This window comes from Amblyomma mixtum, chromosome 7 (genome assembly GCF_055824585.1).
Source record: "Amblyomma mixtum isolate Tamu chromosome 7, ASM5582458v1, whole genome shotgun sequence".
Lineage (NCBI taxonomy): Eukaryota > Metazoa > Arthropoda > Arachnida > Ixodida > Ixodidae > Amblyomma > Amblyomma mixtum.
The window spans coordinates 58,784,568-58,799,683 of NC_143018.1; the positions used below are offsets into that span (position 1 = coordinate 58,784,568).

Genomic DNA, 15,116 nt, shown 5'->3' on the forward strand with positions numbered 1-15,116 from the left:
GGGGCTTGCTTGTAGCCTGCTGCTCAGGAGGCAGTCTTGACCAGAATAGCATATGTTTGAGCTGCGGCTATGTTAGTTTACGGTTCTGTCATGAACCTAACCCAAAAAGTTCACTTTGAGAACAGAGCTTTTTGGAAAATTGATGCTTCAGTGGTTCGAAGATCTTCAGTCTGGATCCTTATGACAGCCTCAAGTAAGATTTCAGGATGAAATATCTGCAAAGAACTGAAGTGTCGATTTTCTAGTAGGCTCTAATTTCAGAAAATGGACCCATCATCACATAGTGCGAATTTCATGGTGCAAATATTGTGTTATCGCAGAAAGCCCATATAAAGAAACAAGCCATGGCTCCCATTCATTCTTCTGTTAAGAGCACGCGCCCTTCATTTTGTTCAAATTGCGATCTTGGGCCTGACCCTGTTCTACTCCATGAAATTGGCTGTACTCTGTGTAAAATCGAGAATGTGGGGTGGTGTTCCTACAACTGCTAAGGCGAAAATTTGTTCTTTCGCCCACGTGCTCTTTTTTACACAAAAGGTGCCGAAGGCTGTGGTGTCCTTATCTAAGCACCACTCTGACAGCCGTTACGTACTTCTTCGAGCCATTGTTTCCAGTTTAAATGTTTCGCAAATGCTCGAATACAGGAAAAGAAAACCCGGCACACATTTGCGCAGGAAATGATACACACCTTTCCGAATCTTCTCAAAACGAGTTGCGGTGTTCACAAGGAAAAAAAAAAATTAATGCTGTACGGAGGGAGAATTTCTTGATCCTGAACCCAAATCTCCAAATGCTTGCAGGTAATCGGACCTGGCTCATTGTCACCGACTCGCTGGCATTTCTGGAGCTTTCGTGGCACAATTCACGCTCCGCAGTCAGGGCATGGAGCCGCAGCCTTCGTGATGATCGTGGTGGCATTCCTACTGTTCTTCATGCATCGGCGCACTCAAGCCTTCTCGACAGATATGCTTGGGTGGCACCGGTCATGCTCCTTCTGACGGACCCTGTGCGCCGTATTGGCAACACTAATCATGGGCACTTGTCGCAACGAGACGGAACACTTCCGGGCCTAAAATATCTTACAAAAAACACCAATGCGTACAACCCACACAGTCACAGCCACTAATCGCGTCAGCCGCGATTTTCGCGCAGAACCACATTTTGAGACCAGTTGCGCTAAAGCACATACGTAGCCCCAGTCAAACACGAAAACATCTCCAAAATCACCGCTGTATCACAAAACAGAGGCATTCTGCTGTTCATCGGGAATAGGTGATCTCCGTCTTTGCAGCACATTCAGTTCGGCGCCACCAATATTGATCTTCTTGACTGTTGCAACCCGAAATTTTTGGGACCCTCTCTCCCCCTTCCCCCAACACACACATGCTCAAAATGGGAACACAACACCCAGCAGACAACACCATGGGCTAGGTGCCGATGCACCCCTCCTCCACAATCACAGCAGCAGCCATAATTTCAGCTGCAATGACTGCACTCAAGAAGACACCACGGGACTACCTCTAACTGTATATCAGCCATGGTCTCAATCAGGAAGCCTGGCGAATATCGCTTAAGAACACGACATTCCTGCTGTTCTTCATGTTCGTGCAGTACCCTGTACGCCCACACCACAAGCACAACCGAACACAACATCCGACTGAAAACACGTGCTAACCGCCAGTACATTGACCCTCCACAATCACAGCAGCAATGATTACAGCTGCCATGACGACTACACTTCATGTATATCAGCCATAATCGAAAACGCCCAAAGCAGCCTTACGAACACCACTCCTGCATCAAGAACGCCGTCATTCCTGCTGTTCTTCATACACCGGTGATTTCCGGCTTTGCAACACCTTCGCTGAGTGGCACTATTCAGGTTTCAGCGGTTGCAAGGGGACATTCCGGGCACCCTCTACTCTCACACCCTATGCAGAATAGGACACAACACCCAGCAGACAACAACGTGTCGATACGCACCAATACACCCATCCTCCACAATCAGAGTATCCATAATTACAGCTGCCGTGACAAGGACACTCATAACCACACAATAGAAGACAAAGCTGTGCTCTGGACACCATGACTTCAGAACTGCTGAGTCACAGCAACAGTCATTATAGCTGTCATACCGACTTTCACTAAGCGCTCCATAAAACTGTGGTAGATATCGAATATCATCTGCGCTTAGTAAAACTCCGAAGTGCCCTGACTACACACCACAGATTAGCCACGCCCTAAGCATGGGTGCGACAGTTTCAAAGGACTGCAACGATGAATGCTGAAGAACCACAACCATTAGCACTAGGATACTGCAGCACAACAGCAGCATAGTGCATCCGTAGAGTCAACAACGCTGAGAACCAGAACGGACAGACCTGCGATGGTGACGTCCATTGCAGGCATTCAGGTACCTGATGATGGATCGCCAGGAAGAGTCACGGATGACAACATATGAATTCTTGTCTCGGCGGCTGCCTTCATTAGGAGTGACTCGGCACAAGACCCGTGGGGACTCCTAGAAGTATGCACTGAAGGCACAGTGAGAAGAGCCGAGATTCTTGACACGTACTGCCAAGAAGACTCGAAGTAAGCATCTCAAACATCATGGAATAGAGGTGGCTGCTTCGTTGGCGAAGACTGCTGCCTGAAGCGGGGACAAGACGCTGCCTAATACCCCGGAAGAAATAACAAGTGAGTGAAGCAGAGAAGTGGCTACTTTAAGATCTTAAAGTGGAAGTTAGCATGTGCTACGTAGCCATGTACAAAAAAGAGCATGCCCTGGATGGATCGGGGTGGATTGTGACAGTGGCGAGCAATATGTTTCGAAATAGTCGGGGCATCGGAATACTGAGAGAACTAAATCGCTAATAAGGTGTGCGTCATGAAGTTATCCGCTACGATCGCTTTGAAGCTGGCTATGTACTCAATTAGACGTTAGCTATGTTCTCAGTGATGCAAGAGTGGATTTAGATATGAGGGATATTCACGGCGACCGGGCATGTTTACAAGCGTTGCTCAAGGCTTGTGTAGCACTGATTCAAATGTGAGGTACTAGACGTAGGAGTGCTCGGCTCAATAAGTTTCCCCGGCGCAGCTCCTACTTATGTGAATGTGGGACATTTTTGAGTTCCGTCTTACTAGGCAGTCCGCTGATAAATACCTGAGAAAAAGAGGCAGAAGGGCGAGGAAGCTAGAAAGAGGCGCATGAAAGCCTTGCTAACCTGCCATTGCTGTGATCACTTAATGGCCAGATCTGTCGGTACACGACTTGCCCTGGTATCAACGAAACATCACTTTCTGCGATTTTAACCGCCATTGTAATGTTTTCGGTAGGACAGTCGGAAAAAGCTTATTTATGATACAGATCATTCGATGGGCAGCAAATTCGGAGCCCTCTCCCGAAGTTTCAGAAAAGTTGCTTTGGTCTAGACATTAGGGGCGGGATAATTTAAAAATAAATTGTTCCACCTAGGTGTTTAACTTTCGCTCCCGAAGAAGCTTGGTTTGGTTTGGATTATTGGGTTTGACGTCCGAAAGTGACTCAGGCTATGAGGGACGCCGGAGTGAAGGGCTCTGGAAATTTCGATCACCTGGGGTTTTCTAACGTGCACTGACGTCGCACAGTACACAAGAAGCATTCGCATAACAAGAAAAGTGTAGAATCGATTTATAATAGAAACAATTGCATAGCGTTTTCTCAGAGGTTCATCAATCATGATATGGCACTAAATAAGAACCGCACGGATGCTGAATCAAAGCCCTCAATTTGTTGCAGGCTGCCTACGTGCCACACACCTCTTCTGGTCATGCCTTGAAGGCTGCCTCAACAGTGCTGTCTCTCTGGATATCTCCGACGCATGGTCTGCACGCCGAGTCTCAAAATTCTCGCAGGCAAGAACAGTTTACGGCTCGCAACAAGGCGGCCGCGGAATTCTCTTTACCTATAGTGCTCTTCTCGACACTCCTTTTGTTCTTCATGCACGGGCAAACGCCTTTTCAACACATTCGCCCGCACGACACCACTTCAGTTCCTGTTGCATGCGCCCTTGCGCCACATATAGGCACCTAAACTACGCACACAACGTCACAACACCAACTGATGAAGAATACCAGGCAGTGAACAACACCAAATATATGCATCCGATCACTACAAAAGTAATGATATCACTCGAAGAAGACTACCACCCATCTTCCAACATATACAACCCATACAATCATGACCACATTGATCACTGCTGCCATGACGACTACACGCATAACAACACCACTAGTTCAGCTGTCGCTATACTACAAGGAAGAGCACCGAGCATACCACCCTTCTTCACTATGGAAACGATGGTCTACAACCCCGAAACCCATCTTTACATTACACAAACTCCCTAACCGAAGCAAGCACCAACATTCCAGAAAGTAAAGCCTTCTGATAATCCGCGTCACAACCGTGATCAAGTGTCAAGTGCTACAGTGAGGCCTTCGCTAACGAGAGCTAGTACATGGGCAACAAACAGGACGGCCAGCATCAAGAGCTTCAAAAAGAGCAACAGAGCCACAACCTTTGAACAACTGAAGATAAAGGAACAAGAAGACTAATAAGTTAACATCGAAGTGCTATGGATGCAAATAACTAGTCGGGGAGAGCTGCCCTGATCGCAGAACACAAGGATCCACGACCAAAACAAAAGCCACAAACTGCACTTTTGTCTTTTACTACAGTAGTAGAAAGAAACGCAAAAAGCGAACCCCTGAAGACGATTTAGAGAGTATGTGGTGCATATGTGGTGCTCTTCGTCGTAGCAATATGTTCGACGCTGAGTGCCACGGAAACCCGAGGAATGCATGATGAACGCCTCCTCAGGCGTCGATGCGCAGCGTCTGTTTGAATTCGACCTTGCAACATTGCGCAAAGAGACTTCCTTGGTGCCCACAGCTGCACTATTACTGTTTTTTATGCTGGCAATCAAGCAAATCGCGCAGTCCGTGCGGCGGCGGTGGTGATTGCTCGTGCTTGCGCTGTTGGCGATCCTGACGGTTCACACTCGCCACAGGCACCATCAAAGCGCCACATGGACACATTGCGCCACAAAAACCACGCCACATCGAGCAGCTACAGGGAAATGTCACACACTATTATCAACAAATAGAACATAGGCACAAGCACAAGACGCGACTGGTGATTCTGCCAGTTCCCTCGGTTGCTCGAACAAAGCTCTAAGAAAGCCCCACAGCAGTGCTCGAAAACGACCATTCATTATAGCGAACGCAGCAACGAAAACATGTGGATGCCAATACAACATAGACCCCCGCTACCGTGAGACACAACAGGGCTAACACCTCACAGGCAGGACGCCCGTCACTGGAACCACTGTAGAATGCACACCCACACTCAGTTGAAACGCTATTATCACAACGGCGACACTATGGGACTATTAGTACTGTCGACTCAAGCTCTATGCAGCAATGAGATCTGTGTTTGCGACATACCTGAAAGAGGGAGAGAGGAGACGCGGACGGATGAGACTAGAGACACTAGGGGGAGAAGATGGCCGCAGCTGTGACAGGACAGGGAGGGATATATGGATTTTGGTCTTCTGTGGACGTGGTACTTTGGCGCCAGTGCATCCAAACCGTCAAGAAGCGCCATAAACCCAAATGTCACACAATTATTTCACCTAGTAATGCTACTACCATTACAAGGACGACGACTAACGTTGGAGGCACAACGGCAACAGTGGAGCAAAATTGGAAGCACCCGCGATCGAAAGCATGGAACTGACGAAGGTGTTCGCACCACGGGCTGTCTCAATGCGGCCCTTACAAGCATCACCATGGCCTGCGACGCCAGCTAGAATGCAACATGGTGAGTTGCTATGCCTTCTGGCTCATTTGTCTTATCGAATGTTGAAAGCTTGTGTGGCGCCGGCGTGACACTTAAGCGGTGTTCCAAAATTACTGACAAGTAACCAATCTCGCAACTTTGCTTTACTTATTTTCCTTCATGGTCACAAATGTGTCAGGATCGAATATTAAATATGAACGGAGAGACTGGACTGAAATGCAAATAAAAATTTGGCAGAGATGCTTAGGAGAATGCGAAAGCGTATGTAGAATTGCACAAGGCAGATGAACAGACGTTCTGCATGCTTCTGGCGCTGCTGTGCTCATTGACAGCGAAGCAATCTAGAGGTTCATTTATAGCTTGATTGCACTGTGTCATCCCCTGGTGTCCTAGAATAAAGTACCCTGCGCATGTTGACATAGAACGATGATGCAGGAAATACCAAGGTTACGACAGAGGTAGGTGAAAATCTTGATCCATATGTCCAAGTAATGCATGGAGGTGATGCACAGATGCTTTGACCACGATGACGTGGTACCGAAATGAAATTCGGTGCCGCCTCATTAGATGTTCTGATATCCTCCGAACGTCATTTTATGGAGGGCGGATGCCGGCTTTTAAGGTAATGGGACTTAGGCTGTCGCATTAAAACATCAGTTGATCACAAGCACGGCGCCTCTGCAGGTTATCGGTCCAGGCCACCTGGTGGATATTTGCCGCGGATGGAAAGGGTTCCATCTTCCTGGAGTCAACGGATCTTGGCGTGGCGCGTTCCGAGGCATGTATGCTTCGCCGCGTTTATCTGGGCGAAATCTGCGCATCCGGGAGGAATGTGCAGCGTCGCATCCAGGCAGCGACTGAAGTCACCGCCTGCCCGCTGTCCAGATCATCGGCAGCAACCCGGTTCCTCTTGAGAATGGCGGCCGCTCTTCAAGTGACGCTTCAACACAGAACACGACATGGCCCTAACCAAAGCAAGCACGAATGAAGACAGCACAATGCAATCAGCACAAATAATGACAGACCTGCTTTCTGCAATACAGCGAAAACTTCACAACAGAAACACACGAAAGCAGAGCCTCGACAAGACGGGACGAGGACAGGAAAGGTCCTAAGACAACTTAGTTGACCTTTGACCATTGGCGTCAACAGAACGTACAACACGTTGGCTTGCAACACTGCTGGTAGCACGACACAAGCGATAACCGAAGCTGCCTTTTTGGGCGATTTCTCAACACTGATGCCCGCACCATGGACGCCATCGAGGCGGATTCTTGATGCACATCACCGTGGACGTAGTACCGGTGAGCACAGCATTCGTTCGTCATTATGGCAAAGCGGGAAAATAGCTAATGACCTTGACCTAATCGCAAGCTTTTTGGCGGAATCCCTTTACGCGCTTGTATTCTGGCGCAGTAAAAACGCACCCATAGAGTGTGCTGACGATAGCACCAAGAATAGAAAATTCATCATGTTCTGGGAATGCATACTATCCCATACGGGCCTGTTCATAACAGATGGGGAGAATACATGCCAAAGTGTGTACGAGAACGCCTTTACTTTTAGAAGCTCAAGTAGCAATAACTGTGAAGTGCGATGTTTCTATATACAGGTGTTATTGAGACAAACATTTCCAGCATTGCTATTTCACAGATGATTTTGCCTTTTTACGCAACTTTGCTGAAAAACTCAGGGGGCACTTTGACGATCTAAAGTGCGCGAGGCGAAAGCCTTTCTACGCAACTTTGCTGGCGCTCTCTAGGTTTGCATTTAAGCTTGCCAGCGCAATCGTGCTCCGCCGTAGAATCCGGAGAGCTCGTGGGAGGTATCCGTCGCATCTGACTGCTGCAAGGCGTCTAGCTAGAGAGCATCGCGCGCGTCAGTGGCGCCACCTTAGCGCATGCGCAGTTATCCACCAACGAGACGACGGCCGTAGGCACACATGAGGCTCCTATGGGATGACCTGGATTGGCTAGTCATGACAAATTAGTCATGGCCCATGACTAGCCACTCATGATTGCTTGAAAATGAGATAGTATTGATTGGTTAATGACTTATTAGTCATTAGTGAGTGAGTGAGTGAGTGAAAACTTTATTAGCTCTAGATTCGGTTGTATTCGGCGGTTTTGAGATGGCTTCGTCCATCTTGCTCAAAGGTCGGTTGCCCTTAGTCCAGGGCTCCGCTGGAAGCTGCTGCCAGTTGTGCTCGCCGAATCAGACCATGGTCGACCCGGCGATCGCTGGAGAGCACTCCCTCCCATTGCTCCGCACTCGGGTTTGTTATCACTGGTACCACGCTTATCCTCTGGCATGCCCACGTTATGTGGTACAGCGTGGGGGGTTCTTGGCACCAAGGGCATTTGTCATTGTATTGTATGGGATATATTTTGTTGAGTACGTGTAGGTTCGGGTACGAGCCCGTCTGCAGCTGCCTCCACACGACAGAGTCCTCTCTGCTAAGGAAGTTGTCAGGTGGTGGATACCGCTTTCTGCAGCCCTTGTAATAATTTAGTATCGCCGAATAATCTTGGGGTACAGGTTCGGTCCCCTCGAGGTTGCCTACGTTGGATGCTCGGTAATAAGTGTACCCTCGAGCTATCCTGTCTGCCTCATGGTTCTTTGTTACTCCCGCGTGTCCCGGCGTCCATACTATCGTATGCCTCATTGGTTCTTCGTTTGTTTTGTTATGTGGCTCCCAGAGCGGAGTATGCGGAGCGCTCTGTGCCCTATTCTGCCGCGTATGTAGTTGCGGCATGCTGTTTGTGAGTCTGTAAGGATTTTTAGAGACCGTTTAGATCGATAGCCCTCCGCTGCCGCTAGAGCGACGGCCGCTTCCTCAGCCTCGACTATCGTACAGTCTTGTAGTGATGCGCTTGTGATCTCGCGTAGGGTCGAGTCAATCACCGTTGTTACCGCGTTGCTGTTGTGCTGCCCCGCTGTTCTGGTGTATGTGGCTGCGTCCACGTATACCGTCGTTTCTTGGGGTGCTAATGTCTTTTGTAGGTATTCAGCCCTTGCCTCTCTGCGTGCTTTGTGTAGGTTGGGATCCATGTTCCGGGGTATGGGCGTTACTTTTAGAGTGTTGCGATATTCGTCCGGAATTGTTTCTGTCCTCTGCATCTCTTGAATTTGATCGGCGCGGCCCAGTTTCTTTAGGAGCTCCCTGCCAGATGGGGTCTGCTGTAGTCTGCGCAGTTGGGAGACTAGTTGTGCCTCTCTGAATTCATCGAAAGTGTTGTGCAGTTCTAGGGCTAGGAGCTTTTTGGTTGAAGTGCTGTGAGGAAGGTGGAGTGCGGTTTTGTAGGCTTTGCGTAGAATCACGTCCACCTGTTGTACCTCACTCATGATGGGACTGTAGTAGGGGACCACACCAACTTGAGTGTGTCCTCCTCTCGCATGCCATGACGTCTGTGTGAGATGCGCGTGATCATGCGGGCCACTTGTAGAGTGGATGCTTTGAGCAGGGCGGGGGTGTGAGTCCAGCGTTGGTTTTAATGTATCCACATCCCCAAGATTCTGATGAGTGTTTTTTCCGGTATCGACTTCCCCTCGAGGTAGACGTTCAACTTTAAGTCGTCGCTAGTGGGGACTGTGCGATATTGTTTTCCTCTCCAAACTCTTAGCTCTTATTTCTCAGTGGAGCATGCTAGCCCTCTTGTTCTGACGTAGTTCTCTACGCAGGTGGCTGCCTTTTGTAATTTCTCTTCTTTCTCTCCGAGCGAGCCTGTGCTGACCCAGATGGTGATGTCGTCGGCATACATGGCATGGTGTATGCCGTCGATGGCTTTAAATGTTTTGCCAAGCCAATCATGACTATGTTGAAGAGCGTAGGGGAGATGACCGATCCTTGAGGTGTTCCTTTATTTGGAATAAGGAATTTGTTTGATCTGAGCTCCCCCAGGCCAATCGTTGCCGTTCTGTTTGAGAGGAAGGCTTTGACGTAGCCGTAGATTTTCCTCCCGCAGTTCAGATCGTTCATGCCCGTAAGGATAGCCTCGTGACTTACATTGTCAAAAGCCCCCTTGATGTCCAATGCCATTATTATGTTTTCTCCGCTCTTGGGGACGTTCCCAGGTACTTCTTTGATTTGAAGTAGTACATCTTGGGTCGATAGTTTTGCTCTGAAACCGAACACGCTGTGGGGATACAGTTCGTTGTCCTCCATGTATTGTTGTAGTCTCAGCGTCACCACTCGTTCGTACAGTTTTCCTAGGCACGATGTGAGCGAGATCGGTCTGATGTTCTCAATTTGTAGTTTCTTGCCCGGCTTAGGAATCATGACAACCTCCGCATGCTTCCACTCCTCGGACACGGTCTCCGCTTCCCAGTGTTTGTGGAGAAAGTCGGTTAATTCTGCGAATAGCTCATCACTGAGGTTGCTTGCGGATGAGTGCGTTATTGACCTTGTCTGCACCCGCGGCCGTTTCTGGTTGTGTTTCGAATCGCTGCGTAGACCTCTTCTCGCTTGATGGGTCTGTCCAGGGTGCCGTTTTCACTTCCCCGATAGCGCTCTGCGTAAGCTGCTGGGTGTGTGTCCCCGAAGCACTTAACGCGTACTTTTTCCAGGAGTGCTGAGTCTGGTCCCTCGAACTGGTGGATTAACCGGTAGATGGCTTTGTTGTTTTCTGCCTTGGTTTTTGTCGGATCTATAAGAGCCTTGAGTATGTGTCACGTCCTCGATGTTCTCAAAGTTCTGTTGAGGGAGTCCCTGAATTGTTGCCAGTTTTGCCTTGCCAATTGCGCCACGTACTCCTCTGCTTTCGCTGTGACTTCTGCGATCTTAAGTTTTAGTTTTCTGTTGTACTTTTGTTTCTTCCACTTCTTGGTGAGCCCGCGTCTAGCTTCCCATAGCTTGAGCAGCCTGGCGTCCACCTCGGGTGTCTGCGTCGTTCGCGCGATTTCTTTAGTGTACTTGCGCTGTTTTTCTTTCAGCATGTTTCCCCACTCTTCTATCGATTGGACCCCGCTCGCGGCGAGATTCCCGTCGCATGCCTTCGAAAAGCGCTCCAATCCGTAATTTTTGGCGATCCCAACTGGCGCTTTAGCCTGTCTGAGGTTACTTGCGTTTTAAGTATGTAGTGGTCACTGCCCAGATTTTCTAACAATGTCTCCCACACTGCCTGTTCCGCTCCCCGTATGAATGTGCGGTCGGGGTAGGTGTCGGTACAGACGCTGTTTCCGATTCTGGTTGGAGTGTCTGATTCTGTGAGGAGATTACAGTCAGTGTTTTCAGCTGCCGCTGCTAGTGCTTTACCTTTTGGGTTAGCTGTTTGGTATCCTCAGCTTTTGTCCATGGCATTGAAGTCTCCTAGTGTGATTAGCGTGTTGTTTTTTGCTAGTTTGCGTGCGCCATGGAAAAGTTCGTGGAATTTTGCTTTCCTCTGTTTTGGAGGACTGTATGCGTTCACAATGAAGATGCTGCCCCTCTTTATTTTCTTCTTTGGTATAATTTCTAGTATCACGTGTTCTACGTCGGTGTCGGCAATCTTGTCATGGTTTATGGCGATGAGCGCCTTACTGACTAGGCTTGCCGTTCTTCCTTTCTCTTGAGTCTCGTAGCACGTATATCCTGCGAGTGTTGGCGTAGTGCCCGTCTCTTGAAGCGCTATGATGTCGGGCGGTGCTTGTTGTGTACGAATGTGTTGTTGGAGGAGGCCCTGCTTCTTGCGGTAGCCTCTGCAGTTCCATTGCCATATATGTCTAGGGTTTCCTGGTTGCCTAAGGTTTTGTTGGCCATGTTTAACCTTCAGTGTTGTTTGTGGCCGAGTTGGCGAGGGCTGCCAGCGCAGGGCGGTGGTAGGCCTTTTCTCTAATGTTATCGGCGAATTTCTGCTTGCGGATGCTACTGCGGAGTTCTGTGACTTGTAGTTGCACTTGCTGCATCATCTGCTGCATCATCTGCTGCAGCATTTGCTGGATTTCTGCCTCAAATTTAGTGAGATACTCGTTGCCTGTTTGCGACGGGGCTTGGTTTTGTAATATTTGTGGCTGCGGAGGGCTGTTCGACTTAAGGTCTCGTACTGCCTTCGTGAGCTCTGCTATTTGGCGCTCTAGCTCTGTCTGCCTAGCGCGTGATAGTTCTAATTCGCGTCTCAGCGCTGTTTTCTCCGCGTCCTCTTGTCTAGGTTGTTCGCGGTTGCTTTTTGTGTTCTGCTGGTTAGTTATGCCTCTAGAGTGCGGAGCAAACCAGGGGTTTTCGGCTCCCCAGCTTTCGGGTTTGCTTCTGCTTGTTCTGCTGCTGCTGCTGCTGCCTGCCTCCCTTGATGGCTGGGGGTGGCAGGGGCGTAAAGGACCGCGACCGGCTCCGTGAACTGCTCCGTGACGCCCGGAGTCTCGAGCGGCTCTGGGAGGACTCCCCCTCCGAGCTGAACCACCTCGGTTTCTCTCCACAGTTGTTCCGGCTGCGGCGTCTGCTCTCGCGTCCGCCGCCCTTGTTGCCGCTGTTGGCCTTGCCTCGCGGATCCCTGGCTTTCTTTAATCGGTCTTGACACTCCTTCGTTCCGGTAGCGTGGTCGCCTCCGCAGATCAGGCATCTCGGGGTACATCGTTTGCAAGCGTTGGCGTCCGGTTTGGGGCACACGTCAGAGCGGTGACCTGGTTGGCAGCAAACGTAGCAGATTTGTCTTGTGGGCCGATACGGGTAGCACTTGTACTCGGCTCCGCAGTAGATTACATGTTTCGGTGTGATGGGTCCGCCAAAAGTGATGGCAGCTGTCTTGGTCTTGCCTAGTCTTCGAGCGCTGTGAATGGTAACACCCTGTGTGCGCGTCCACAAATCGGCCTTCAGTTCCTCCGGTGTCGCTCCGGGGTCAACTCCGTGTATCACGCCACGCCGGGTGTCTTCCGGTGCGGCCACGTAAGCGTTCACGTCGTATGAGCGTCCTTCGATCTTGAGGCTAGTGATGCGTCTCGCTAGCTGGGCGGCCTTTTCGTTCGGCGTGCTCACGATTATAATATTGGATCCTGTACGGAGCCTGGTGATCAGGTCTCTTCCTTCGAACTTGTTGCTGCATGCCGCGGCTACGGCCCGGGCCACTTGGAATTGCTGGAGCGACTTGACTACAAGTCGCTTCGGTCGCAAAATAATCTTGAAATCGTCCCTGGGGAGCGGGGGCAGCCTTCGCCTGGGCTGCTTTTGCGTTCCTTTCCCGTCTTTTTTCAGCGCGCCGGCAGCTGGCGCGCCAGCTGTCGGCGTAAAGGCCGGGGATTCCCTTCCGAGGTCACCTTGAGCGGCCGGGGAAATTGCGGCGTTTGCGGCGGCGTTCCGTCCGTTTTTTCTCTGGCGCTTCTTTTGGCGTTTGGTCAGGGCCAATTCCCAATTTGCCTCGTCTTCTTTTTGGGTGTCTTGCTGCTCCTGCATGGCGGAGTCCTCGATTCCCCCGCCTGCCGAAATCTCGGAGTCGGAGATGTCGAGGTAGGCGTCGTCCATCTCTTGTGCTTCTCACAAATTCTGGGCTATTCTGCTCGTTGATGGCTCAAAATCTGGGCATTCTGCGGTACGGGAGGCGGTTCCAGGCTGCATCGCTGTCGCTGAGCGGGCCTGGCTGCCCGCGAACGCCCGTAGTCTACCTAAGCCTAAGTAGGCTTAGCAGCGAGCGTTTCCGCCAAATAGTCGCCCGAGCCACGCGGGGCTTCAAAGTCCGGTAAAACTGCCACAATTGGTCCTACCGTCTTGAAACCGGTGTCCGGGTGATACAGTTTGTGAGGTCTTTCAAATCCAACCAAAGGTTGGTGGCCCAGTGGGTCGAGATAGTCCGTGGGGGTTGAAATCTGCGAATCCCATGCGACGCACGTCCGCACTCGAACAACTACGGCCGTGTCTCCTCCACTAGTCATGACAAATTAGTTGATAGCTGATTAATGTCTGGTTACTCATGGCTTATTAGTTAGGACTTTCACTACAGATGTAACGGTCGGACGGGCAGTCATGGGCGCGAGCATGAGCCATCAAAGGCTTTCGCTTAATAGCAAGTAATAACCCTATTTAACAAGCTATAAAGTCAAATGCTTTTTGTGAGGTGTGCAATTGGTCGGTGCTACATCTAGCGAATTTCGCAAGCAGCTGCTGACGTTTACCGATAACTGGTAACCAGAATGAATGGCGGAAACCTCTCTCAATAACGTCAGTCTTCCCCGTTATTGAATAAATGCTTAATTTTTTTCCCGTAAAGGTCCACCTCTTCCCGCCATGCAGCTTTGGGTTATTATTTAAGAGGGATCTAACAGAACAGAACAAAGATCGCATCAGTGAGTGATAAAGCTGCGTTATTTTGTTACAGTTCGCTGCAATCGGTACTTTTCCTATTCAGAACAGTAGAGTATGCAGGGATCAAGCACGCAGCGTATTGTAATTTTTCCTCGCCATGTCATAAGAACGCGCTTTACTCGCTCGGCGCACTCAGCACTGAATAACTCTAGAAGGCTTACCAAGGTCTATTTTCGGAATGATTTTGTTACTGTGATAGAGACAACAGTAGCACTCGGCGAAGATGACAATTGTCTGCGTGAAGCCTCGGCAACGAATGAGGCTCTTCATCCGCACACCAGCACGCCCGCAGTCCCCATCCCCGTCTCAACTCTGCCCACTTAAACCGTCTAGACCCACCCTCCACCACCAGACCACCTAACTCTGCCCTCCAGGAGCGGTACCCACCTTCAACCCAACTGCCCCCACAGCCCTCAGGGTCTCCATCTGAACCTCACGCAGCTACGGGAGCAAAGATGCGATTGCGAAATCCAATTCAGAGACGCAGTTTGAAAGCCAGGTGATCTCCAGAAGCACCACCCACCAGCTAACCCCTCCGGCTACCCACCCACCCCCCAATCTCCACCCTTCAGAAGCGTCCCCGATCGCAGCTCTTCTGCGGCCACAGCTAGGTGCTCATCTTCTCCGGCGTTTACATCACCTTCCTCATCCCCGAGCGGCCGCATAATCTTGGCATCGACATCACCGTCGAGTGGTTCCCTGCTATAGCCTACAACTTGCAAAGCGATCCGTTTCCACTAGACGGTTCCTAGCTCTACTGCCATCTTGTTACATCACATGGCTTAAACGCTTCCATGGCGACCTCATTAAAATGCACAACGATTCAGAAGGGTATGCATCCGTGGGTCGGCAATGAATTCAAAGCCTACTTAGCCGTATTGAAGCTCCTCACTATGCATCAATCTCACCAGCGCGCCCAATTGCGCTCAGTGCTCGGCTACAAACCAGCGTCGCAGCCGAGCGTTGATAAATACTGGCCTTGCTGATGAATAGCGCCATGAGACCTGT

The 15,116-nt window shown here is 50.2% G+C and overlaps 1 protein-coding gene across 6 annotated transcripts in view; it reads left to right on the forward strand.

Annotated features, from left to right (window-relative positions):
* Positions 1-15,116, forward strand: part of LOC149336187 (uncharacterized) — a 74,894-nt gene that overhangs the window by 39,351 nt on the left and 20,427 nt on the right. For 5 of the 6 annotated variants that reach the window (XR_016284186.1, XR_016284184.1, XR_016284185.1 and 2 more), the window contains 2 exons: positions 538-5,863; positions 6,527-7,146. The gene's annotated coding sequence lies outside the window, so the exon portion shown is untranslated. The remainder of the gene's footprint in view (positions 1-537; positions 5,864-6,526; positions 7,147-15,116) is intronic. The other variant, XR_016284183.1, reaches the window with a different exon arrangement.